This window comes from Aythya ferina, assembly GCF_964211825.1.
Source record: "Aythya ferina genome assembly, chromosome: 3".
In the NCBI taxonomy this organism is placed as follows: domain Eukaryota; kingdom Metazoa; phylum Chordata; class Aves; order Anseriformes; family Anatidae; genus Aythya; species Aythya ferina.
In genome coordinates this window covers 119208609-119236303 of record NC_140298.1, presented here as the reverse complement: position 1 = coordinate 119236303, position 27695 = coordinate 119208609, and the positions used below count along the sequence as shown (strand labels likewise).

Sequence of the window (27695 nt, the reverse complement as noted above, 5' to 3'; positions counted from 1 at the left end):
AGATGGAGCACAGGAAGTTCCGCAACAATATGCGAAAAAACTTCTTCACGGTGAGGGTGACGGAGCATTGGAACAGGCTGCCCAGGGAGGTTGTGGAGTCTCCTTCTCTGGAGATATTCAAGGCCCGTCTGGACACCTACCTGGGCAGTCTGCTCTAAGGAACCTGATTTGGCAGAGGGACTGGACCTGATGATCTTTTGAGGTCCCTTCCAAGCCCTTCAATTCTGTGATTCTGTGAAACTATTATTTGCCAGTGTCATTTATTTTCTCATAGCAGCTGATAAAACTGGTACTAGCTATTGCTGCCTTCGCTCTTCATCTGGCACTTGGTCTTGATCTTAGCGGTATGACTGCTTCCTGCAGGAATATTTTTCTAGTTTGCTTTAAGACAAAGCCGATGGAAATATTTATGGCAAGAAATGAAAAGGACTTTGACTTTTTCACACAGCTAGGGAATCGCTGAGCAGCGGCATAAGAAGCACTCCTTAGTTCATCCAATGTTGTAGCAATTACATTTAGTTTTATTGACATGGTTTAAGTCATAATCATTACAACAACATTTTGTGGTTATCCTCATAATATGATCCTCTAAAATGCAAAGCACTTGCAGTTTTTCCTTCATACCAACCTAGCCTAACATTTCTCCAGTTCAGCGAGTGCATTCTGCTTTGTAACTGTGTGCCATGAAGCAGGGATTTCTCCACTGCCATGAAATTTCCCATTGTAGCGATGTTCTAGCTGTGTCCTGAAAGAAGACACAAACCATTTCCAGTATGCTTGCATGGATGGATCAGGAGGAATGCTCCAAGTGGAAAAGGGAGGTCCTGCATCCCGGTATTTCTTGTAGGGGATCCATGTGTCTTCACCAATCAGAAATGTGCAGTCACTTGAAACAAGGCTAGAACAAATATCAATGACTAGGTTGTCTGTTTTATGCCATTTGTATCCTGACAAAACTTGTGGACGATGGAAGACAACCCAGTGGTCTCCGTCATGGTTTGGCATAGTGTTAGTGCAAACAGCCCCACAAAATGGACACTGCTCCTGGCACCCTGCAAACTGCTCAGCCAGTATTGTGTGAGGCTGCCTTTTAAAGGAGATCATACGAGCTTCTTCAAACTCTTTCCTGAGATCATCAATAACAGGAGACAGTGCTTCTGTCATGGCATTATTCAGGAACTCTATGTCTGCTATCTCCTGATGTTCAATGCCCTTCAGGTCGCTCCTGGGCAAGCTTAGCACATCTCCGAGTGCTCTGCAGAATTCATCCAGCCAAAGAGAGATTTTATCCTTTCTGTCTTTTCTGTCTTTGACAACCGTGGTTGATGCAAAAACGGCAGACTGAATGTTTTCATAGTAACGAGAGAGGGATTCTCTTAAAAATATTTCCAGGCTTCTGTTCTTATCTAAACAGTATGTCTCAACTTTTGTCTTAATGTAATTATTTAAAAAGTCTCCCGGGGCATTAAGGTAATGCTTGAAATTTTCAAATTTTTCTTCTTCTGCTAGGTATTTCAGCATGTAATATTCCAGAGTCGATCTATTGCCTCTGAAATCTGGAATTTTATCCTTCACGTCTCGAGCTATGTCAAGAGCTGTCTTCTCATAGATGGCGTGTCGAAGAGCTGTGGCAATCTTGCTGCACAGGAAATCAGCAAATGTTGTGATGCAAGAGGCTCCTTGGCAGGAAATCTGGAAACATTTGAAGAAGTCTTCTCTCTTGCTCTCCAGGTAGACGACTGGATCATTTGCTTTCCTGAATGCTTCATGCATGTCTTTAAACCTTTCTGCTGCCATTCTGCACAGGTACAGTGATAAATCTATTTTGTAATCTTTATTAAAACTATATTTTGCCATGTTAGGAACAGAGTCCATACCTTTCTCCACTTCATTTAGTATTTCATGAATAAAAGTTTGGCTGTAATCCATTTTGTCCTTTTCCTTCTTCTCAATGTTTTCCTTCACACGCATTATGATGCTGTCTGTAATGTGCTGTAAGTTGCTCTCATTGGCATCATCAAAAAAATTAGGAAAGATGCGGAAGCCTTTTTTCTTAGACACATGTTTCTTCATGTCAAGAGAAAAGGCCGGCTTTTGGGAAAACTTCCTGAAATATTCATCTATATTAGCGTCCTCAAATTGCTCTAGAAAGACATTTTCTATGTCCACATCGATGTCCACCTCTTCCAGAGGGGGAGCAGCAGAGGACACTTCAGCAACCCACTGCTTCCAGATAGAATTGAAGCGGTTTCTCAGTTCACTTTCACCTAATTTCTGGCCTTTTAGAGACAGGGCCAACTCTCTGCTCTTTCTCAGGAGCTCGTTTTCATATTCAGACTTCCTCTCATCCAGTTTACTCTGGCTCTTCTTTAGTTCTGTAAGTTTCTCACACTTCCTTCGCGTTTCAACAAGAAGGGACTCTCTCAGTTCTTTCAGCTTTAGTTCTGTGCTGCTTTTCCACTGGATCAGTATTTCACGGTCTTTGTCTTCACTGAAGAACGTTTCCATGTTCTTGGTGATGGCATCACTTCTCTCTTGCACCAGTTTTTCAAGGTATTCTGTGGTGACCTTACCCAACTCCCCGTTCTGCACCTTGTTTTCCAGTTTCATTTGCAAGTCTAAGATGTGACTTCTCAGCTGCCAGGTCCACTGACTAAATGCAGTTTCCAGTTTCTTGTAGGCAGCAATCTCCACTGAATTCTTGAAGCTGAAAACGAAGTTTTCATTCAGCAAGGCATTCCACAGGTCACTAATACGAACTTTCAAGCTGGAGAGCCTCAAAACGCTGCTGTGCGATTCCTTCTTGGCAGCTTGGAGAATTTTGCTCTTTAATTCCTGGACATTCTGGCTGTAGGTGGGGTTGGGCGGTGCCATCGGTGGGTTTCCTTCCCACAGGTGAGCAAAGTAATGAATGTGGGTGTTCACGTCAAAGCGGATGACGTCGCTGAAGCAGGTGATGTCACAGAATTCCTGCTGGGCCGCGGTCACGGTCATTTCATCCAGCTTTTCCTGCAGACGTCTTTGTCCTTCCATGTTCTTTTCCTTTGCAGTTATTTCGCCCACGTTTTGGTGCACAAAGAGGCAGCCTGGGGAAATATTAACTTGCTTCATCCTCAGGAAAGCCTGCACAGCAATCTGAAGGATGTCTTGCATTTCCGAAGGATTTTCTCCAAAGATGTTGATCAGAGTCATGTTGCCGATGCCAATGACAAAGGTGGCCAGCTCACTGTTGTGATTAAGTGACTGCTTATTGGCCATCTCTATGGCACGGAGTCCTTCTGTGTCAACAACGAGCATGTAATCAAAGTTCAAATCCTGTTGGAGCTTCTCGTCCACTTTAATGAGCTGCATAAACGCTCCCCGGGTGCACCTCCCTGCGCTGACGTTAAACTGCAGACCAAACATGGCATTCAGCAGGGTTGACTTCCCTGTGCTCTGGATGCCAAGCACGGAAAGCACAAATACTCGCTTGTCCCCTAGCTTCTCAATTAACCTGTCAAAGACGGCTCCGATCCATTGCAGTGGTACGTAAGAAACATCCCCATCCATCAGCTCAATGGGATACCCTAAAATCATCAGATGGGCAGCAATTTCAGGTAGTTTGACATACCGTTTTTCTTTGGAGTATGTTGATTCCAGTGCCTCATAAATCTGCCCCACCTCTCTCAAAATATGCTCAAGGCCAATGGACGAATCATTGATTTCATCAGAAAGGGCATCTAATTTCTTCACCAATTGTGTTTTCAGGTTGTTGTTTTCATTGTTTTTCTTTAATGTAAGGATTTGATACCATAAGTGATGATACTCTCTCTTCAGCTCATCAAGGCGATCAGAGGAGATGTCGTTCATGAAGATCTTCATCCACTGCAGAAAGAATTTCTTGCTATTGTCTGGCTGTGAGTGGAGAAAGCCAAGGACTGTTTTCATCAGCTGATTGAGAGGAAACGCTTTACCTAGTTGCTTTCTTCGTATTGCAGACTTCTCCGATTCAATTTGGCTCCGATGATGCTCTATGCTCTTGTTCCCCTTTTCCTGCAAGCGAGTGAGTTCTTTGTCCTTTTTACACCACAGGTACCACAGTTTTCCCTGAAGAGGCAGTAGCTGTGATTTGATCTCAGACAACTTCTCCTTCTTCAACAGATTCACCAGTTTGATTGCCATTTCTTTGGCTGTCACGCACGCTTCTGCATCTTCATCGACTAAGAAGCCGTGCTCGCGAGCTGTGCTCAGGCATGCATTGAGGCTAACAAGCGTGCTCGACCCTTCTACTAGGTCTCGGATGGTTTTTGTCAGCTCACCCACTAATTCTGCTTCATTTCTGTTCTTGATCCCTATTCTTACGTTTTGGCTAGATCGGCCAGCTGCAACGCTCTCTTTCTCAGTGAAAAGGCAAACCAAAGGCCTCTGAGACTCCCACAGATCATGTAAAATTTTCCTGCCTTTCTCGTTGCTCTGATCCAACTCAGAAACAAGAACCACGTTCACGGCAGAGATCTCCTGTAAAAACTGCAGCTGGGATTCGCAATCTCTCGCATCTCCGTGCAGGTTACAGAAAGCAACAGGGCCGTTAAAGCTGTCGTCGTCGCTACCACGGGGAAGGTACCAGGAGATCTCCACAACACCTTTCATCAGGAAGCAGTCTTTGGTGCTGCCTTCGCAATGGCGGTGGAAAAAAGTGTCGTGTTTCTTCCTGCTCAGCAGGGCATTCAGGAGCTGAGACTTGGAAGAGGAAGGAGAGCTGCCGATGCGGAGGAAGGACACGATGGGCATCTCTACCTGATAAATGAGTTTGTTGTTGTGACTGCTAGTGCTCGTCTGTTCTCCCGATTTCACCGTCCCTTTCCAGCTCTTCTTGATCTGGCTGAGGGACCAGAGAGGGAACTCTATCTGTGAAGTGCCCGGGTTTGGTACCAGGAGGGGTAGTGCAAACTGGCAGAAAGCGAGCTTGGATGAAAGGTACTGTCTCATGAAATCATCAGCACAATGAAAAATTGCCATCTGGAGGTCCATGGGGTGCACATGATTCTCCCTGCTTGCAGATTCAGGGGCTCCTTTGTCCAAGTCACTGAGAAAGTCATCAAAGGAATCCAAGGGCTCATGCTCCTCCGCTGAGGTGTTTGGTGTGGGAACAACTCCCGGCTTACTCGCCTCCTTGCAAGTCAGGTACCTCACCCGATAATCCACGGTCAGGAGCCTTTGCAGGAAGTAAAATGGTAGCTCGCTGTCCTTGCTGGGCTGGCGTTTGTGTACAGATGTCTGGTGTATTATGTGGAAATCTTCTGTGCCCATTTTTCTTGGATAGTACCTTTCCAGCCCAAGGCGCTTAAGTAAGTTGAGGAACTCTGGGTTTGCAGTGGCTTGACTTGCTTTGGATTTGCTGCTGTCTGATTTGGGTTTGCACTGACTGGGAGGCTGCATGCCTTGAAAAGCATTTTCCAGGTCTCTGATGATACTGTCTTTGTTCAGGTTGACAGATGTGTCCTCCACTTGCCCATCGATGATGGATTGCAAATCTCTTTCCAGCATCTCCCAGTCTTCGAATGCATTGTGCTTTTTGAGGAGAGCTTTCATCTCTGTGGACCATGTGTTTTTCATCTTTTCTTTCATGAAAAGTAAGCGGTCATTCTTCTGCTCAGGGGTGACCTTCTTGTTTTTGGATGTTACGTTGAGCCCTGTCATCAGCAGAATGGAAATACAGGGAGTTTTGGGAAGCATGTGCTCCTCGTGGAAGACACATTTCATAATGAAGGAAGCCCTGGGGAAGTCCCTGACAGAATAGTTGTGGGGATCCAGCAGGCACTGCAGCAGAGATTTGGTATTTGTGGTGTTTTCTGGGGAAGATTTATGGCAAAGAGAAACGGTATTCACTAGGAACTCCTGCAATGCTTTGTCTGACAGACATATGTTGATCCAGACATTGTGATTTTTTGTTCTGCTATTCAGACCCTGTTTAAAATCTATCAAAATGAGCAGTTTCTTTTCATACACCATCCCCATCCAGGTCTTCACTTGCTCCAGGAAAGCTCTGGCCTCTTCTACAGCACTGGCCAGTTCCTCTCCAAAGATCACTATGGTGTTGTTATTTGTTAGCACTTCATAGACAGTCCTGAGGCTGCTGCCCATTTGATGGGAGGCTTTAAAATCGCTGCTGTGGTTGGACAGGATTATGTCCCACACTGGGATCAGCTGAAAGCCCCGGTCGATCACACACCAGGTTGTGTTATTGGCCAGAAGCCTGCATTTCCACTCGGGAAAGGAATCTGTCTCTGCTGGGCCCCCTGTTTTGGTCACATAGAGCTGAACTGCTCTGTGGGTGCTGCTTCTGTCTCTTCCGTGAAATGATGCCTGTGAGCTGGAGTTTGAAGCATCCCCCTTCACTCCCCACTTGGTACCGAAGCCGCTGAAGCTAGCGCCGACGTAGCTGTTCAGTGCTTCAGATGTTTGTTGCTTCATCTCATCCCATTGCTCTGCCCTGAAACCTTCGGCAGATGCTTTCCACCAGAATATTCCCCCAAAGTGGAGGGGTCCCTGGTTCACGTGGGACCCAAACCTGCTGAAGAATCTGTTAATACCCTGCAGAGCCAGACCTTTGAATGCTCGCTTCAGGACCCCCTTTTCGGAGATGTTCTTTCCCTCCCTCATGGACTTCTCCCGCTGCTCCTGTTTCTTCTGGATGCTCACCAGCTCATCCAGCAATGCCTTCTCTTGGTGTGCCCAGTACTCCTTGGGAACATCCATGGCTTGCTGTAGGGCCTCCTCTTTCTGTCTTATCATTTCCTTGCCATGTCTGCAGCTGTTCTGCACTTCTTCCAGCTCCTGTGAGATTTTTTTGGCTTCTTCTTCTGCTTCATCACCTTCTTCAGGCTTCTTCTTCATCCTCTCCAAGTGCTGTTTCTGCCGCTCATCAACAGCTGTTTCCTTGCCTGTGATTCCCAGGAGCCTTTGGAGTGCTTTGGTCTCCCAGTTATACCGTCCTTCATGTGCCAGTTTAAGGTAGTCTTCATATTGTAGATGTTTCAAAGCATTTATTGACTTAACACCCAGTATCTCTGACAGTTTGGGGAGCCAGTATTCTTCATCAAGTCCTTCCTTCTCAAATGCTTCTGCCAGCAATTGCTTAGCAATTCGTGCCTTTTCCCCAGCAGCTGCTCTCTCCTCCTGTGACTCCATGGCTGTGGAAGGGGAAAACAGACTTTTGTTACATCAGGTTAGAAGAGGCCACCACCTCTTAGAAGAGGCCTCTCCACAGTTCCCAGCTCACGGATTTCTTCTGCCCTGCTGCTGGAACCCAGCCTCAGGCACCCCTGAGACAGGCAGGCAGACAGACAGACACACGCAACCACTGACACGGCTGCACAAATAGCCATGGACAAGGCGCTGCCTTCAACAGCACCCATATATAAGCTGCCAGGACTGGTCTCACCCGTCACTGGCTCCTCATCCTTAGAGCACTCGCCAACGTGAGGTAGAGAAAGGGATTGCGTGGAGAGAGGCAATCTCTGGCCCATCAAGTAGCAACTGGAGACTGGATAACCTTAATGAAGCCAACACTCTCGCCATCCACATACCCTTACACTTTTGTCATGCAAAACTACTATCTAAGGGAACAAGAATGGTAAATTTTCTAGAGGGGAAGACATATGAGGAGCAGCTGAAGTCACTTGGATTGCTCAGCCTGGAGAAGAGGAGACTGAGGGGAGACCTCATGGTGGCCTCCAACTTCCTCAGGAGTGGAGCGGAGGGGCTGGTGCTGCTCTCTGGTGACCAGCAATAGGACCTGAGGGAATGGCATGGAGCTGGGACAGGGGAGGGTCAGGCTGGATATCAGGAAAAGGTTCTTTACCAAGAGGGTGGTTGGGCACCAAAGGCCCAGGGGGAAAAGGGGGCTCCCTGTGTGGCCCCTGCCCTGCCCAGCGCAAGTCAGCGGGGACCTACCTGCCCACCCTGGTGCTCTGCAGCTTCTGCACCGCCTCAGCCCAGCTCCGGCAGCCTCTCAGACCAGCTGCTGCACCGCCTCAGCCCAGCTCTTGCACTGCCAAAGTCCAGCTCCTACCCCACCCCTTACAGAGCCCCAGGCCTCTGCACTGGTTGAAGCTTCCTGTTTACACAGCAGGGAGAGGCTTTCTTCTTTCTTGGAAGTCAGGCCATTAGATGATACAGCACCTGAAAGTGAAATTTGGCAGCTGCTGGTTGTGCTGGGGCTGAGCCAGGCTGCTGGGGCATCTGCATCCCAAGCCCCAGCCAGGGGGGTATGGTGGTTTTACTTTGCTGGGCAGCTGAACTCCACCACAATGTGCTCTCACTCCCCCTCCTTTGAAGAAGATGTGGAAAAAAAACAAAAAAGAAAACAAAAACAAAAACAAAAAAACTCATGGACTGAGATAGTGAATTTAATTTAATCTAATTTAATTCAATTTAATTTAGTCTAATTTAATTAATGGGGAAAGGAAGAGGAAAAAGAAAAGAAGGAAAAAAACAAAACAAGCAGAAAAATAAACACAAGCGAAGGCTGCACGGAAGCACGGGGAGAGAGAAAAGAAATTCCTGTCTACTTCCCATCAATGAATGACGTTCAGCTAAATCCCAGGATGCAGGGCCTCAATGCATATAGCGGTTGTTTGGGAGGACAGAAGTGTTCATAATGAGAGCCCCCCTCTCCTTCCCCTCTTCTCCCTTTTTTATTTTTCCTTTTTTATTTCCTATTTTATTCTCCCCTCTTTTTTTATTACTTTGTGACATCATATGGTATGGAATATAAGGAACATGGATTTGGTAATCGACATGCCAAGGGGAATAGGGCCGAGTTGGCAAAAGGAGAGGAATGGTATTGTGTGAAGGTCTGCTTTGCTCATTGTAATGTCATTGTAATGCTCAAAAACACACCCACAGCTTGGGATGACCCTAGCCCAGGTGAAGACCCTTCCCCTGAGCACACCAAGGTCAGTGAAGAAGGAGGGAGAGAGGTCTGGAATGTTGGTGTCACTTTTTGAGTCTACTGAATTAAACTGGGAGACTAAAAGGGTCACCTGGCAATTGCTACATGTACCCGAAGCAGGAACAAATTAATTAGGGGGAGATTGAATAGTCAAATTAGGATTGCAGTTGAAGACCTGTGAAAAAAGAATAACAGTCTCAATGAATTTATTTACAGAGAATGATGAAAAAGAAATAAATCCCAATGGATGGGTATGTGTTAGAACTAAACAGTTGGCTTGGTCCAGTGTGAAACAGGGATTGTTGTGAAAGTAGCAGGGCAGAACTCTAACCTTTGATAGTACATACTGCTTGTTCAGCACTATGGCACCAGACGGCAAGTCATCTGGATTGAAAAAATACTGCCATCAGCACAGCACGCCCTGGGCACGTGGCTGTGCGTTATCGCAGTAGCCTGTCAAGGATTGCCAAGTGCTCTGTGAGGCCAGGGCCACCAATTGTGCGCTGCCCTGACTTTGGGATTATGCACAGAATCTTAGAATCATAGAATATCCTGAGTTGGAAGGGACCCATAAGGATCATCAAGTCCAACTCCTGGCACCACAGAGGTCTACCCAAAATTTTAGACCATGTGACTAAGCGCACAGTCCAAATGCTTCTTAAATTCCGACAGACTTGGTGCAGTGACTACTTCCCTGGGGAGCCTGTTCCAGTGTGCGACCACCCTCTCAGTAAGGAACCTCTTCCTGATGTTTAGCCTGAACACTCTCCAACAGTTTAATGTCCTTCTTGTACTGTGGTGCCCAGAACTGCACCCAGTACTCGAGGTGAGGCTACACCAGCGCAGAGCAGAGCAGGACAATCACTTCCCTCAACCAACTAGCGATGCCGTGCTTGATGCACCCCAGGGTACGGTTGGCCCTCCTGGCTGCCAGGGCACACTGCTGGCTCATATTCAGCTTGCTGTCAACCACAACCCCCAGACCCCCCTCTGCGGGGCTGCTCTCCAGCGTTTTGTCCCGCATTCTGTACGTATAGCCAGGGTTCCCCGTCCCAGGAGTAGGACCTGGCACTTGCGCTTCTTAAACTTCATGTGGTTGGTGATCGCCCAGCTCTCCAGTCTGTCCAGGTCTCTCTGCAAGGCCTTTCCACCCTCAACAATGTCCACAACTCCTCCAAGCTTGGTGTCATCAGCAAATTTGCTCCAAACACTTTCTACTGCTACATCGAAATCGTTTATAAAAAGATTGAAGAGGACTGACTCCCTAAAATGGAGCCTTGGGGGACCCCACTAGCGACCATCTGCCAGCCAGAAGTGGCCCCATTTACCACAACCCTTTGAGCCCTGCTCATCAGCCAATTGCTCACCCATCGTATGATTTATTTATTTTTTTTTAGCTCTATGCTGGACATTTTGTCCAGTAGGATCCTATGGGAAACTGTGTCAAAAGCTTTGCTAAAGTCCAAGAAGATCACATCAGGTCATTTACCTTGGTTATGCAGGGGCACAACCCATAAAAAGAGCAAGTTGCTCTGTGTCGGGAGTGGGGGGGGGCAGGAACATCAACCGAGGTTAATATTACCTCCGCAGCGAAACCTGCAAAACATTGATGCCTACTGTACCAACGGGATGCCGACCACGACCTGGCTAAGTATCTATGACACCAATGACTGGGAAAAGCATTGTGCCCATCAGTACCCTTGTCATCACCCTGGGGTCGGTATGTTAACAAGCTAACTCATTAATAAATTCTTTGTGTTCCCCTGACAGAACCCCACTGGGACCCTAATGACCCCACAACTTATGGACAATTATGTAACTGGACAGCACCCACAGGTGTTTATCCTTTGTACTACATGGTGGACCCAAATAAACAAGCAACTGATTAGGGCGTTAGTGGACACTGGGGCGGAGGTCAGTATTATACATGGCAACCCAGGAAAACATAATGGAACTTTAAGCCCGGTGCGGGGTCTAGGGGAGCAACCGGTCACGGGGAAACTCATGAAACTCAAGTTACAAATGCAAGCAGTCCGGGTAGGAAAAATAGCGGAGGAGGCTCACATTCTAGTTGCTACCGAGGTAGTTATGTGTGGTGGTTTTACTCGAATGGGCAGCCGAGCTCCACCTCAGCCACTCTCACTCCTCCTCCTCAAAGGAAAAATGGGAGAAAATACGATACAAAGGGCTCAAGGCTTGAGATAAGGATGAGGAGATTGCTCAACAATTACTGTGATGGGCAAAACAGATTCAGAGTAGGGAGATAATAATTTTTTTTTTTTATTTTTTTTTTTGCCTATTACAGGCAAAAGAACAGGCTAGAGAAGTGAGAAACAAAGGAAAGAAACCAAAAACGCCTTCTCCCCATCCAACCTCGTCCACCTCCTTCCCCCATGACATGCAGGTGTTATAAATTGCTCAGTCCCAAAATAGGATTATAATCAAAGTTTACAATTTACTAAAAGAATAGAGGTAAGCAAACAGCGCTGGGTGCGTAGGGAGTCTCCGCCCTACCCAGACGCACACCAGTTACATCAAGTAGCTGATTTTTATGCTCCTAGGCTGATACATATTCTTTACTACTTCTAAAAAAAAAACAGGTTATTATAATTAGCTTCCGGGATCCAAACCCTCCTACTGGAGCATGCATATCAGTCTCCGGTGGTCCCCCTGGGTGTCTCTGGGGGTCTTTCATGCTGAAGACTCGTAGTCTTCCTCTCCAAGTTTTTTTCTTGTCCTTCCCCTTTGTACTCCTTGGCAGCATGTCAAAAGCTTACACAGCGTTCCCTGCAAGTTTTGTCTTCTAGCCGTCCTTCAGCTTCTTTCTTCTCCTTAATCTCCTGGCCACCTGGCCAGATATCAGGGGCTTGCATAGTGTCCCATTCAGAAGCCATAACAGCCACTAGTTGTTAGCAGTTGTTCTGAAACCCCCAGACATCAGAGACTTCAAAGAAAGAACATACAAATACAAATAGCTCTCTATTGACACTTCACATGTTGTTAAAACATTCCTCACAGGCCATTCACAGGGACACTCCAGTCACATCTATAGCAGTGCTAAATCAACCACAAAGAAGGCAAAAAGGCTGTAACTGTTAGGAATAAGAGTTCGGAATAACAAAAGCAAATAGGCTCATGGATTTGAGGAATATTTCTGAAGATTTGATAAATTGACTATAATGAGGGGGAGACTGGGACACTGGGAGGAAAGGGAAGAAACCACATCTGTGGAAGAATTAAATTGCCAGTGCAGGACCCAGAGACAGACAGAACTGCTCTCTATTGACACGAATTGTTAAAATATTCTTTTGCAAGGTACAAGAACTATATACATTAACCATTCTGTTTTTCTTAGACTTGCGGTTATACAAGGGTACGTAAGACAGAAGGTCACATTCATCATACCACACGGCCCCAGCACTGTTCCATACTGACACGAATCAGATGAACAGATCTCACACAGGGGAATGGGGGAATGGGAGTTGTGGTCGCTCTGTGGCACTTCGTCTCTGCTGCTCCTTCTCGGTCACTCTCTGTCCCTGCTCCACGCGGGGTCCCTCCCACAGGATGCCGTCGTTCCTGAACTGATCCTGTGTGGGCTTCTCACAGGCAACAGCTCTTCAAGAACTGCTCCAGGTATGGGTCCGTACCACAGGGTCCTTCCCTCAGTAGCAAACTGCTCCAACCTGGGTCCCCCACGGGCAGCAGCTCCTGCCAGGTCACCTGGTCCTGCGTGGGCTCCTCTCCATGGGCTACAGGTCCGGCCTGGAATCTGCTCCGGCAGGGGTCTTCCACAGGCGGCAGCCTCCGTCGGTGCAGGGCCATCTGCTCCACCATGGTCTCCTCCACGGGCTGCAGCATGGAACCCTGCTCCACCATGGTACTCCATGGGCTGCAGGGGGACAGCCTGCTTCACCATGGTCCTCACCACAGGCCACAGGGGAACTTCAGCTCTGACACCTGGAACACTTCCTCCCCCTCCTTCTTCACTGACCTTAGTGTCTGTAAGGGTGTTTATCACTCCAGTTTCTCTCCCAGCTGCTGTCTTTCACCCCTGATCCCCCCCGGCTGTTTTTCAGGTTGGCCTGGGTCATCGCATTCCCTCAACAGAACATATGGTAATCCGGGCTAAAGCCCCAAGCCAAGATATAACGTGCCTGGGTCTTGCCATACTGCAGAACCTTTTTCCACCTGTCTGGTTGGAGCCCCATTGGGAAAGCAATGGGTAGCCACTTCTGTGGCCAATACGTGTCCTGAGCGTCAATCTGTGAGACCTGGAGTGACTCCTGGAATGGTTGGTTATCCAGAGCTGGGGAAACACCAAGCCTCCAGTCCCAAGGATTGAGCTTCCTGGGCTCGCTGTCGGTCACCTATTGCACATTTTTCATGTATGCACACAGAATCACAGAATTTCTAGGTTGGAAGAGACCTCAAGATCATCGAGTCCAACCTCTGACCTAACGCTAACAGTCCCCATTAAACCATACCCCTAAGCTCTACATCTAAATGTCTTTTAAAGACTTCCAGGGATGGTGACTCCACCACTTCCCTGGGCAGCCTGTTCCAGTGTCTAACAACCCTTTCGGTAAAGAAGTTTTTCCTAACATCCAACCTAAAACTCCCCTGGCGCAACTTAAGCCCATTCCCCCTCGTTCTGTCACCAGGCACGTGGGAGAATAGACCAACCCCCACCTCGCTACAGCCTCCTTTGAGGTACCTGTAGAGAGCGATAAGGTCACCCCTGAGCCTCCTTTTCTCCAGGCTGAAAAAGCCCAGCTCCCTCAGCCGCTCCTTGTAGGACATGTTCTCCAGGCCCCTCACCAGCTTCATCCCCAAACAGCTCACTTGCTTTATATACATATGTATATATAGCTGTTGTCTGATCATTGCTGGGCTGAACCAATCAGCTTCTGCCCCTGGAATCTAACTAGAAGAGGGTAAGGGAAGAAAATTGTGGGGAACTTAATATAGCTCCTTTAAAACAACTGTTCAAGAAGGGAGTGGAATAGTGAAACAATGGCGGTAGCCTATGCCTTTTAAGGAAAAATGGGCCTGAATCTTGTATCGCAAACTTTAATTAGGGATGGGCTTTTGGAGCCTTGTATGTCACCTTATAACACTCCAGTTTTACCAGTATGAAAGCCAGACGATTTGTACTGATTGGTGCAAGACCTCAGAAAGGTTGAAGAGATAGTATGAAAACGCCACCCTGTGGTTCCTAACCCTTACACCCTGATGGGTCAAATTCCTTATGAGCACGAATGGTTCACTGTTACATATTTCAAGGATGCTTTTTGGGCTTGCCCATTGGATCCTGAAAGTCAGGATATTTTTGCATTTGAATGGGAAGACCTAGAAACAGGCCGTGAACAACAATACTTTGTTGTTTGTTGCACAGTTTTGCCTCAAGGATTCACTGAATCCCCCAGATTGTTTGACCGACTATTGGAAAAGATTTTAGAAATATTTCAGATCCCAGAAGGGGTGACATTGTTACAATACGTAGATGATTTGTTGATATCTAGGGGTAGAAAAATCAAAGGTAAAAGAAGCCACAAACGAACTCTTGAGTTTTTATAAGAGAACATTGGCCAAATATATCTAAGGTTAAATTACAATATGTGGAAAAAGAAGTCAGATATTTGGAAAAGCTAGTCTCTGAGGGCAGACGGAGAATAAACCCTGAAAGGATTCAGGGAATTGTGCAACTTCCTCTACCTTGAACAAAGAAAGAATTAAGAAAAGTTTTTGGTTTAATTGGATATAGCAGATTTTGGATAGAGGCATATGCGCAGACAACAAAGAAGTTATATCTCAAATTATTGGAGGAAAACCTCAATGCATTGAATTGGACAGAAGAAGAAAAAGAAATAGACGAACAGTTAAAATGAGATCTGATTACAGCACCAGTCTTAGCTCTTCCTGCCCTAAAGAAATCATTTCATCCTCTCATAACTGCAAGTGAGGGTGCTGCTTTGGGGGTCTTAACCCAAGAATGGGATGAGAAAAGAAAACCGGTAGCATATCTGTCTACATTATTAGATGCTGTATACCAGGAATGGCAAGTGTATTGAGGCAGTGGCAACAACTGCCTTACTGGTAGAAGAGAGCAGGAAAGAATTAACCACTGGGGGGCAATGGAGTGTTGTTACGCCTCACCAAGTGAAGACCATCCTTACTCAGAAAGCAGGAAGGTGGCTGATAGACTCTAAAATACTGAAATATGAAGCTGTACTGACTGAAAAGGATGATTTAACTGTAACTCCTGAATCTGTTTTGAATCCTGCCTCCTTCTTGTCAGAGGGAAGTGTAGATCCAAAGGATGTGGAACATAACTGCTTAAGTCTAAGAAATGAGCAAACAAAGATCAGATTAAATTTACAAGATGTACCCTTGGATGAAGGGGAAATATTGTTCACAGATGGATCTTCTAGGATGATACAAGGAAGGCTATGCAATGGTTATGCCATTGTTAAAGGAATAGATGGGAAAGCTGAGGAAGTGGGAAGACTGCCTATTAATTGGCCAGCTCAAACTTGTGAATTATATGCATTAAATCAAGCATTTAAGTTGTTACAAGGGAAACAGGGAACTATATATACAGATTGTTGATACACATATGGGGTGGTAAATACATTTGGAAATTATTTGGGAAGAAAGGGGTTTAGTAAACAGTAAGGGAAAAGAATTGGTCCATGAAGAATCAATTAGACAGATTCTGGAAAATCTGAAAAAGACATTGCTACGGTGCATGTGAGAGGACATCAAAGGGAAACTCCCTAATCGAATGGGGAAACAGAACTGCAGATGAAAAGGCTGAAGAATTGTCCTTGCAAATAGGAGTAGAAATGAATCTGTTTCTTGTACCTGAAATAAAGCTAAGCAGGTGTATAATAGTTGCATAACACGCCAATGGGTGAATAAGAAGGCTGTGTGGAAACAGCCTCTGGGTGGATGGGAGCCAGGACTTTGACCTTTTCAGAGCTTCCAGATAGCTTTTACTGAATAACGTAAAGTAGGCCGATTTAAGTTGCTAGCTTAACTGACCGTTTGTCAGGATGGGTAGAAGCTTTTCCTTCAATATCAGTGACAGCTAATATTCAGGTGACAAAGGTAATTCCAGAACAAATAATCCCTAGATATGGGATTGTTGAAAATATAAACTCAGATCAAGGGAGTCATTTTCCTCCATATATTTTACAAGGATTAATGAGAACTTCAGGAATAAAATGGTAGTTTCATACCCCATGGCATCCTTCCTCCTCTGGGAAAGTAGAACAAATGAATCGGACATTAAAGAAACACCTGTCAAAACTGGTTTTAGAGACTAAACTTGTATAATTGTAAACTATAATTGTAAATCAACTTTTTATTTTCAGAGGTAACTACTGAATGTGACTTGTGACTGGGAGAAAGGACTGGCTTATACAGGATTGGAGTGCCCGCAAGGGGTTTTTATTCTTGTAGAAGCATGCATCTTATTCTTGATATTCATAATTATTTGGAAACCTAAGATTTATAAATAATGACAGGCAGAGGCCAACTATTAGTTTTGATCCTGGTGAGTGTACACCTCAGAGAAGGCCTTGATCAGTTGACAGCTTGGAAAAAGGGATGACCAGAGAAGGGGAGCAACAGAAGGAAGGGATGCTATCCAAAGAGACCTGGATAAGTTTGAGAAGTGTTCCCCCGTGAACCGAATGAGGTTCAACAAGTCCAGGTGCACGGTGCTGCACCTGGGACGGGGCAATCCCAGACATGAGTACAGGCTGGGAGAAGAACTCATTGAGAGCAGCCCTGCGCAGAAGGATTTGGGGGTTTTGGTGGATGAGAAGCTCGACGTGAGCCGTCAAGTGTGTACTTGCAACCCAGAAGGCCAACTGCATCCTGGGCTGCACCAGCAGAGGCGTGGGTGGCAGGTGGAGGGAGGTGATTGTCCCCCTCTATTCTGCCCTTGTGAGGCCCCCCTTGGAGTGCTGCGTCCAGGTCCTGGGTCCCCAGCACAAGAAAGATATGGGGCTATTAGAGTGGGTCCAGAGGAGGGCCACAGAGATAATCAGAGGGCTGGAGCACCTCTCCTAGGAAGAAAGGCTGAGAGAGCTGGGGATGTTCAGCCTGGTGAAGCGAATGCTCTGGGGGGACCTCATCGCAGCCTTTCAATACTTCAAGAGTTCTTATAAAAAGGGTGAAGAGGGACTTTTTACTTGGGTAGATAATGGTAGGACAATGGGGGATGGTTTTAAACTGAAAGAGGGAAGATTTAGATTGGATGTTAGGAAGAAATTCTTCACGCAGAGGGTGGAGAAGCACTGGCACAGGTTGCCCAGAGAGGCTGTGGATGCCCCATCCCTGGAGGTGTTCAGGGTCAGTCTGGATGAGGCCCTGGCAAACCTGATCTAGTGGGTGGCATCCCTGCCTATGGCAGGGGGGTTGCAACTAGATGGTCTTTAAGCTCCCTTCCAACCCACGCCATTCTATGATTCCATGATTCTAAGAGGCATTCTACAAGTAGCTGGCAGAAGTCATGCAATCGTCAGTGCTTGCTCTCGTAGGGGACTTCAGCTTGCAGGAGTAGGCTGTCCCCATGGGCCTTAAGAAGAGCTGTTGGGGAGGAAGACTGACATGGCTGAACAGGGAACTTTTGCTAAGTCTTTGAGGGAAAAAGCGTTAGCCTCCTGTGGAAGAAGGAACAGGGAACTCAGGGAGAGTACAAGGAGTTTGCTAGCATATGCAGAGAGAAAATCTGAAAGGCTAAAGGCCAGCATGAACTCAATCTGGCAGCTGTGGTGAAAGACAATAAAAAACATTTTCACAACTATATTAACAGTAAGAGCAGGACCAAGGAGAGTCTCCATCTTTTACTGGAACATGACTACAGAGGATAAGGAAAAGGCTAAGATTCTCAATGCCTTCTTTACATCTGTCTTCAGCAGTCAGACCAGTTATCCTCAGGTCTCAGCCTCAGGGTCTCAGGCTCCCGACCTGGAAGTCTGGGACGGAGAGCAGAATAACCCCCCCACAGTTCAGTTGGAAACAGTAAGAGACCTACTGCTCCACCTGGACTGTCACAAGTCCATGGGGCCAGATGGGATCCACCTGAGGGTGCTGAGGGAACTAGCAGATGTGATTGCTGAGCCAATTTCCATCATGTATCAGCAGGCCTAGTCAACTGGAGATGTTGCAGATGTCTGGAGACTTGCAAATGTGACACCCATTGATAAGAAGGGAACAGGCCCAGGTTGTGCCAGGGGAGTTTCAGGCTGGAAATGAGGAGACATTTCTGCTCAGAAAGAGCAGTCACGCATTGGGATGGTTGCCCAGGGAGGCAGTGGTATCACCATCCCTGGGGGTGTTCAAGGAGAGGTTGGACGTGGTGCTTGGGGACATGGTTTGGTGGGAGACATTGGTGATCGGGTGATGGTTGGACCAGATGATCTTGGAGGGCTTTTCCAACCTTCATGATTCTAGGATTCTACAGGAAAGCTGGGGTGGGACTCTTTATCAGGACGTGTAACAATAGGACAAGGGGTAATGGCTTTAAACTAAAAGAGGGGAGATTTAGATTAGAAATTAGGAAGAATATCCTTAATATGACAGCAATGAGGCACTGGCACAGGTTTCCTAGAGATGCTGTGGATGCCCCATTCCTGGAGGTGTTCAAGGCCAGGCTGGATGGGGCTTTGAGCAACCTTGATCTTGTGGGAGGTGGCCCTGCCCATAGCAGGGGGATTGGAACTAGATGATCTTCAAAGTCCTTTCCAACCCAACCCATTCTGATTTTATGATTCTAGGAGAATTGTGGCTCACCTTGAAATGAAGCATGCAGAGACCAGTCCAGTCCAACTCAGTTTATTAGCAAAGACTACAAAGCAATATAATGAATCATCACTCTTGACAGCTCTTCAGGAGACTCTGGTCATTGGGTTTGCAGCAGGACTGCAGGAAAAGTGCACAGTAAACACCCCCTCCCACTGCACTGGTGCAGGCAGAGACACTTCCATGTTCTCCAGACCCTTTTTGTTCAGTTGCCACCTGCCTGTCTTGACAGCACAAACACTAAGCTCACGCACTGCTGACAGCTGCTGAGGAAGCTGCAAACCTGTCTAATTCTCCACATTGGTTATAAAGGGCTTTTACCCAACACAGAATTGCTGGGCAAAAGCAGTTGGGGTAGCTAGGAGCTGCAGGGAACTTTGCCAGGCCCAGGCTCATGAATAGGAATGGCTCATGGAAGTGGGGGCACATCTTAACCTAGGACATATACCTAATAACCACAGAGTTAAAAATCACTGTCTAAATCCGCATAGGCTGCTGCGTTAATTGCTTTAATGGCATCAGAAAAAGAACAGAACCTTAGTACTGAGTTTACGAATGCAAATAAGAATCCCAAAAACCAAAACAGCCAAGTTCCCCACAAATGTTCACCTGCTCACAGATCCCGCTATCCTTTCTGCAAGTGTGACAAGTATTGCTGCAGGGAAACTGTTCTTTTGCCAGTGTCATGTCTTTTCCCATAGCAGCTGATAAAACTGGTCCTTTCTAATGCTGCCTTCGCTCTTCATCTGGCACTTGGTCTTGATCTTGGCGGTATGACTGCTTCCTGCAGGAATATTTTTCTAGTTTGCTTTAAGACAAAGCTGATGTAAATATTTATTGCAAGAAAGGAAGAGGACTTTGACTTTATCACACAGCAAGGGAATTGCTGAGCAGCGGCATAAGAAGCACTCCTTAGTTCACCCAACGTTGCAGCAATTACATTTAGTTTTATTGACATGGTTTACGTCATAATCATTACAACAAGATTTTGTGGTTATCCTCGTATTACGTTCTTCTAAAATGCAAAGCACTTGCAGTTTTTCCTTCATACCATCTTAGCCTAATATTTCTCCAGTTCAGCGAGTGCATTCTGCTTTGTAACTGTTAGCCACGAAGCAGGGATTTCTCCTTTGCCATGAAATTTCCCATTGTAGTGATGTTCTAGCTGTGTCCTGAAAGAAGACACAAACCATTTCCAGTATGCTTGCATGGATGTGTCAGGAGGAATGCTCCAAGTGGAACAGGGAGGTCCTGCATCCCGGTATTTCTTGTAGGGGATCCATGTGTTTTCACAAACCAGAAATAGGCAGTCACTTGAAACAAGACTAGAACAAATATCAATGACTAGGTTGTCTGTTTTATGCCATTTAGATCCTATCATTTCATACCATATGCGTCCTCTTAAAAATTGTGGACGATGAAAGACAACCCGGTGGTCTCCGTCATGCTTTGGCATAGTGTTAGTGCAAACAGCCCCACAAAATGGACACCGCTCCGGGCACCCTGCAAACTGCTCAGCCACTATTGTGTGAGGCTGCCTTTCAAAGGAGCTCATACGAGCTTCTTCAAACTCTTTCCTGAGATCATCAATAACAGGAGACAGTGCTTCTGTCATGGCATTATTCAGGAACTCTATGTCTGTTATCTCCTGATGTTCAATGCCCTTCAGGTTGCTCCTGGGCAAGCTTCGCGCATCTCCGAGTGCTCTGCAGAATTCATCCAGCCAAAGAGAGATTTTATCCTTTCTGTCTTTTCTGTCTTTGACAACCGTGGTTGATGCAAAAACAGCTGACTGAATGTTTTCAGAGTAACGAGAGAGGGAGTCTCTTAAAAACGTCTCTAGCCTTCTGTTCTTATCTAAACAGTACGTCTCAACTTTTGTCTTAATGTAATTATTTAAAAAGTCTCCTGGGGCATTAAGGTAATGCTTGAAATTTTCAAATTTTTCTTCTTCTGCTAGGTATTTCAGCATGTAATTTTCCAGAGTGGATCTATTGCCTCTGAAATCTGGAATTTTATCCTTCACGTCTCGAGCTATGTCAAGAGCTGTCTTCTCATAGACGGCGTGTCGAAGAGCTGTGGCAATCTTGCTGCACAGGAAATCAGCAAATGTTGTGATACAAGAGGCTCCTTGGCAGGAAATCTGGAAACATTTGAAGAAGTCTTCTCTCTTGCTCTCCAGGTAGACGACTGGATCATTTGCTTTCCTGAATGCTGCATGCATGTCTTTAAACCTTTCTGCTGCCATTCTGCACAGGTACAGTAATAAATCTATTTTGTAATCTTTATTAAAACTGTAATTTGCAGTGGTAGGGACAGAATTCATACCTTTCTCCACTTCATTTAGTATTTCATGAATAAAAGTTCGACTGTAATCCATTTTGTCCTTTTCCTTCTTCTCAATGTTTGCCTTCACACGCATTATGATGCTCTCTGTAATGCGTTGCATGCTGTTCTCATCTGCATCGTCCAAACTCTTAGAAAAGATGATGTAACTTTTCTTCTTAGACACGTGTTTCTCTATGTCAACACAAAAGACAGTCATTTGGGAAAACTTTCTGATTCGTTTATCTACCTTAGGCTCCCTAAAGTGATCTAGAAGGACGTTTTCTATATCCACATCGATGTTCACCTCTTCCAGAGGGGGAGTATCAGAGGACACTTCAGCAACCCACTGCTTCCAGATAGAATTGAAGCGGTTTCTCAGTTCACTTTCACTTAATTTCTGGCCTTTTAGAGACAGGGCCAACTCTCTGCTCTTTCTCAGGAGCTCGTTTTCATATGTGGACTTCCTCTCATCCAGTTTACTCTGGCTCTTCTTTACTTCTATAAGTTTCTCACACTTCCTTTGCGTTTCAACAAGAAGGGACTCTCTCAGTTCTTTCAGCTTCAGTTCGGTGCTGCATTTCCACTGGATCAGTATTTCACGGTCTTTGTCTTCACTGAAGAATGTTTTCATGTTCTTGGTGATGGCATCACTTGTCTCTTGCACCAGTTTTTCAAGGTGTTCTGTGGTGACCTTGTCCAACTCCCCATTCCGCACCTTGTTTTCCAGTTTCATTTGCAAGTCTAAGATGTGACTTCTCAGCTGCCAGGTCCGCTGACTAAATGCAGTTTCCAGTTTCTTGTAGGCAGCAATCTCCACTGAATTCTTGAAGCTGAAAACGAAGTTTTCATTCAGCAAGGCATTCCACAGGTCACTAATACGAACTTTCAAGCTGGAGAGCCTCAAAACGCTGCTGTGCGATTCCTTCTTGGCAGCTTGGAGAATTTTGCTCTTTAATTCCTGGACATTCTGGCTGTAGGTGGGGTTGGGCGGTGCCATCGGTGGGTTTCCTTCCCACAGGTGAGCAAAGTAATGAATGTGGGTGTTCACGTCAAAGCGGATGACGTCGCTGAAGCAGGTGATGTCACAGAATTCCTGCTGGGCCGCGGTCACGGTCATTTCATCCATCTTTTCCTGCAGATGTCTTTGTCCTTCCATGTTCTTTTCCTTTGCAGTTATTTCGCCCACGTTTTGGTGCACAAAGAGGCAGCCTGGGGAAAGATTAACTTGCTTCATCCTCAGGAAAGCCTGCACAGCAATCTGAAGGATGTCTTGCATTTCCGAAGGATTTTCTCCAAAGATGTTGATCAGAGTCATGTTGCCGATGCCAATGACAAAGGTGGCCAGCTCATTGTCATGGTTAAGTGACTGCTTATTGGCCATCTCTATGGCACGAAGTCCTTCTGTGTCAACAACAAGCATGTAATCAAAGTTCAAATCCTGTTGGAGCTTCTCGTCCACTTTAATGAGCTGCATAAACGCTCCCCGGGTGCACCTCCCTGCGCTGACGTTAAACTGCAGACCAAACATGGCATTCAGCAGGGTTGACTTCCCTGTGCTCTGGATGCCAAGCACGGAAAGCACAAATACTCGCTTGTCCCCTAGCCTCTCAATTAACCTGTCAAAGACAGCTCCAATCCATTGCAGTGGTATGTAAGAAGCATCACCATCCATCAGCTCAATGGGATACCCTAAAACCATCAGACTGGCAGCAATTTCAGGTAGTTTGACATACCATTTTTCTTTGGAGTGTGTTGATTCCAGTGCCTCATAAATCTGCCCTACCTCTCTCAAAATATGCTCAAGGCCAATGGACGAATCATTGATTTCATTGGAAAGGGCATCTAATTTCTTCATCAATTGAGTTTCCAGGTTGTTGCTTTCATTGTTTTTCTTTAATGCCAGGATTTGAGACCATACCTTATGGTACTCTCTCTTCAGCTCATCAAGGTGATCAGAGGAGATGTCGTCCATGAAGATCTTCATCCACTGCAGAAAGAATTTCTTGGTATTGTCTGGCTGTGACTGGAGAAAGTCAAGGACTGTTTTCATCAGCTGATTGAGGGGAAATGCTTTGCCTAGTTGCTCTCTTCGTATTGCAGACTTCTCCGATTCAATTTGGCTCCGATGATGCTCTATGCTCTTGTTCCTCTTTTCCTGCAAGCGAGTGAGTTCTTTGTCCTTTTTACACCACATGTACCACAGTTTTCCCTGAAGAGGCAGTAGCTGTGATTTGATCTCAGACAACTTCTCCTTCTTCAACAGATTCACCAGTTTGATTGCTGTTTCTTTGGCTGTCACGCACGCTTCTGCATCTTCACTGACTAAGAAGCCGTGCTCGCGAGCTGTGCTCAGGCATGCATTGAGGCTAACAAGCGTGCTCGACACTTCCACTAGGTCTCGGATGGTTTTTGTCAGCTCACCCACTAATTCTGCTTCATTTCTGTTCTTGATCCCTATTCTTATGTTTTGGCTAGATTGGCCAGCTGCAATGCTCTCTTTCTCAGTGAAAAGGCAAACCAAAGGCCTCTGAGACTGCCACAGGTCATGTAAAATTTTCCTGCCTTTCTCGTTGCTCTGATCAGACTCAGAAACAAGAACCACTTTCACGGCAGAGATCTCCTGTAAAAACTGCAGCTGGGGTTCATAATCTCTCGCATCTCCGTGCAGGTTACAGAAAGCAACAGGGCCGTTAAAGCTGTCGTCGTCGCTACCACGGGGAAGGTACCAGGAGATCTCCACAACACCTTTCATCAGGAAGCAGTCTTTGGTGCTGCCTTCGCAATGGCGGTGGAAAAAAGTGTCGTGTTCTTCCTGCTCAGCAGGGCATTCAGGAGCTGAGACTTGGAAGAGGAAGGAGAGCTGCCGATGCGGAGGAAGGACACGATGGGCATCTCTGCCTGATAAATGAGTTTGTTGTTGTGACTGCTAATCCTCGTCTGCTCTCCCGATCCCTCCGTCCCTTTCCAGCTCTTCTTGATTTGGCTGAGGGACCAGAGAGGGAACTCTATCTGTGAAGTGCCCGGGTTTGGTACCAGGAGGGGTAGTGCAAACTGGCAGAAAGCGAGCTTGGATGAAAGGCACTGTCTCATGAAATCATCAGCACAATGAAAAATTGCCATCTGGAGGTCCATGGGGTGCACATGACTCTCCCTGCTTGCAGATTCAGGGGCTCCTTTGTCCAAGTCACTGAGAAAGTCATCAAAGGAATCCAAGGGCTCGTGCTCCTCCCCTGAGGTGTTTGGTGTGGGTGCAACTCCTGGCTTACTTGCCTCCTTGCAAGTCAGGTACCTCACCCTGTAATCCACGGTCAGGAGCCTTTGCAGGAAGTAAAATGGTAGCTCGCTGTCCTTGCTGGGCTGGCTGTCATGTACAGATGTCTGGTGTATTATGTGGAAATCTTCTGTGCCCATTTTTCTTGGATAGTACCTTTCCAGCCCGAGGCGCTTAAGTAAGTTGAGGAACTCTGGGTTTGCAGTGGCTTGACTTGCTTTGGATTTGCTGCTGTCTGATTTGGGTTTGCACTGACTGGGAGGCTGCATGCCTTGAAAAGCATCTTCCAGGTCTTTCATTAGACTGTCTTTGTTCAGGTTGCCAGATGTGTCCTCCACTTGCCCATCGATGAAAGATTGCAAATCTCTTTCCAGCCTCTCCCAGTCTTTGAATGCATTGTGCTTTTTGAGGAGAGCTTTCGTCTCTGTGGACCATGTGTTTTTCATCTTTTCTTTCATGAAAACCAAGCGGTCATTCTTCTGCTCAGGGGTCACCTTCTTGTTTTCGGATGTTATGGTGAGCCCTGTCAGCAGCAGGAAGGCCTGAGCTCTGCAAACATCCTGTTCCTTCAGGCTCTGATACTCGTTATGTGTCATGTGCATTTCCTTTATCATGAAATTAATTTCTGGACACCCAAGGAGGTACTGAAAAGTGCCGCTTTCTACTTGGTATCCCGTGCTGGTTGTAACTAAGAGCACTAAGAGTTCTATGTCTTCCTGTGCCCTTTGCTGCAGAGACTGGAGCAAGGAAGAAACAGACTGGCTTACAGTGAAGGTGGCTTTGATCTTTGCCTCATGAATGGCAGATACAGAAAATGCCGATGTGTAGGTGACTTCCATGATATACTCCTTCATTTGCAGCAGTGTCGTATTGAGATCATCAAGACTGGAAATACTGGGGGTTTTGGGAAGGGTGTGCTCCTTCTGGAAGACCCATTGCATAATGAAGGAAGCCCTGGGGAAGTCCTTGACAAAATAGATGTGAGGATCCAGCAGGCACTGCAGCAGAGATTTGATGTAGGTGGTGTTTTCTGGAGAAGACTTCTGGCAAAAAGAAACAGTGTTCACCAGGAACTCCTGCAATGCTTTGTCTGACAGACACATGTTGATCCAGACACTGTGATTCTTTGTTCTGTTATTCAGACCCTGTTTAAAATCTATCAACATGAGCAGTTTCTTTTCATCCACCGTCCCCTCCCAGGTCTTCACTTGCTCCAGGAAAGCTCTGGCCTCTTCTATGGCACTGGCCAGTTCCTCTCCAAAGATCACGCTGGTGTTGTGATTCGTTAGCTCTTCATAGACAGCCCTGAGGCTACTGCCCATTTGATGGGAGGCTTTAAAATCGCTGCTGTGGTTGGACAGGATTATGTCCCACACTGGGATCAGCTGAGAGCCCCGGTCGATCACACACCAGGTTGTGTTATTGGCCACAAGCCCGTATTTCCACTCGGGAAGGGAATCTGTCTCTGCTGGGCCCCCTGTTTTGATCACATAGAGCTGAACTGCTCTGTGGGTGCTGCTTCTGTCTCTTCCCTGAAATGATGCCTGTGAGCTGGAGTTTGAAGCATCCCCCTTCACTCCCCACTTGGTACCGAAGCCACTGAAGCTAGCCCCGACGTAGCTGTTCAGTGCTTCAGATGTTTATTGCTTCATCTCATCCCATTGCTCTGCCCTGAAACCTTCAGCAGATGCTTTCCACCAGAATATTCCCCCAAAGTGGAGGGGTCCCTGGTTCACGTGGGACCCAAACCTGCTGAAGAAGCTGGCGCACCTGCTCTTCAGTAGGTGGAACCTGTCTGCCTCCTGGGTGATGCTCAGAAGCTGTTCGATGTCTTGCAGCTCTCGCAGGGCTGCGTCTGAGAGGCGAAGCTGGTCCTTTTGGAAGTAGTAGGAGGCCAGAGGGATGTACTGGTACATGGTGGTGCAAATGTATGCCTGCTCCGAGCGTGACCGACGGGAGTCCTCTGACTGTGAGGACTGGCTGGAATCTACAACTGTTTCAACAATGAGCCCTGAGAACCTGTCACTGGCAGAAGCGCTGATGCTGAACCCCAGCTGCTCCATGGACTTGGTGAAAGTGGCTTCTGCTGCAGAGGAGGAGAACTCCTTCCTCTCAAGCAGCGACCCTTGCACTGGACCAGTGAGCACGAAGCCATCAGGGACCCTGATGAGTTGCTCTCGCTTTGCCAGCACATCTTCCAGGCTGTTGGTTTGGTAAATCCCCTGCAGAGCCAGGCCTCCCGATGCCCGCCTCAGGACCTCCTCGTCAGAGACATTCTCCTTCTTCCCCATGGACTTCTCCTGCTGCTCCAGTTGCTTCCGGATGCTCACCAGCTCATCCAGCAATGCCTTCCCTGGAGATGCCCAGTACTCCTTGGGAATGTCCATGGCTTGCTGTAGGGCCTCCTCTTTCTGTCTTATAATTTCCTTGCTGTGGCTGCAGCTCTTCTGCATTTCTTCCAGCTCCCGTAGGATTGACTTGGCTGCTTCTTGTCTCTGCTTCATCCTCTCCAAGTGCGGTTTCTGCAGCTCATCAACAGCTGTTTCATTGCCTGTGATTCCCAGGAGCTTTTGGAGTGCTTTGGTCTCCCAGTTATACCGTCCTTCATGTGCCAGTTTAAGGTAGTCTTCATATTGCAGATGTTTCAAAGCATCTCTTGACTTAACACCCAATATCTCTGACAGTTTGGGGAGCCAGTATTCTTCATCAAGTCCTTCCTTCGCAAATGCTTCTGCCAGCAATTGCTTAGCAATTCGTGCCTTTTCCCCAGCATCTGCTCTCTCCTCCTGTGACTCCATGGCTGTGGAAGGGGAAAAGAGACTTTTGTTACATCAGGTTAGAGGAGGCCACCACCCCTTCGAAGAGGCCTCTCCATAGTTCCCAGCCCACAGATTTCTTCTGCCCTGCTGCTGGAACCCAGCCTCGGGCACCCCCGAGATAGGCACACACAGACAGACAGACGCAACCATGCATGGCTGCACAAATAGACATGGGCAAGGCGCTGCCTTCAATAGCACCCATGTATAAGCTGCCAGGACTGGTCTCACGCGACACTGGCTCGAGGTAGAGAGAGGGATTGCCTGGAGCGAGGCAACCTCTGGCTCATCATTTATCGACTGGAGACTGGATAACCTTAATGAAGCCAAAGCTATTGCCGTCTACATCCCCTTACTGTTTTGTCAAGCAAAACTACTAACTAAGGGAACAACGATGGTAAATTTTCTAGAGGGGAAGACATATGAGGAGCAGCTGAAGTCACTTGGATTGTTCTGCCTGGAGATGAAGAAAGTGACGGGAGACCTCGTGGTGTCCTCTAGCTTCCTCGTGAGGGGAGTGGAGGGGCAG

At 46.8% G+C, this 27695-nt stretch overlaps 1 pseudogene across 1 annotated transcript; it reads right to left on the bottom strand.

The window, feature by feature from the left end:
- Positions 1–500: 500 nt before the first annotated feature.
- LOC311433266 (interferon-induced very large GTPase 1 pseudogene) lies at positions 501–27148 on the bottom strand (annotated as a pseudogene). Its single transcript has 2 exons — positions 19814–27148; positions 501–7172 (listed from the first exon to the last, which is right to left on the bottom strand). The product of its transcript is annotated as an interferon-induced very large GTPase 1 pseudogene (transcript).
- Positions 27149–27695: the final 547 nt, after the last annotated feature.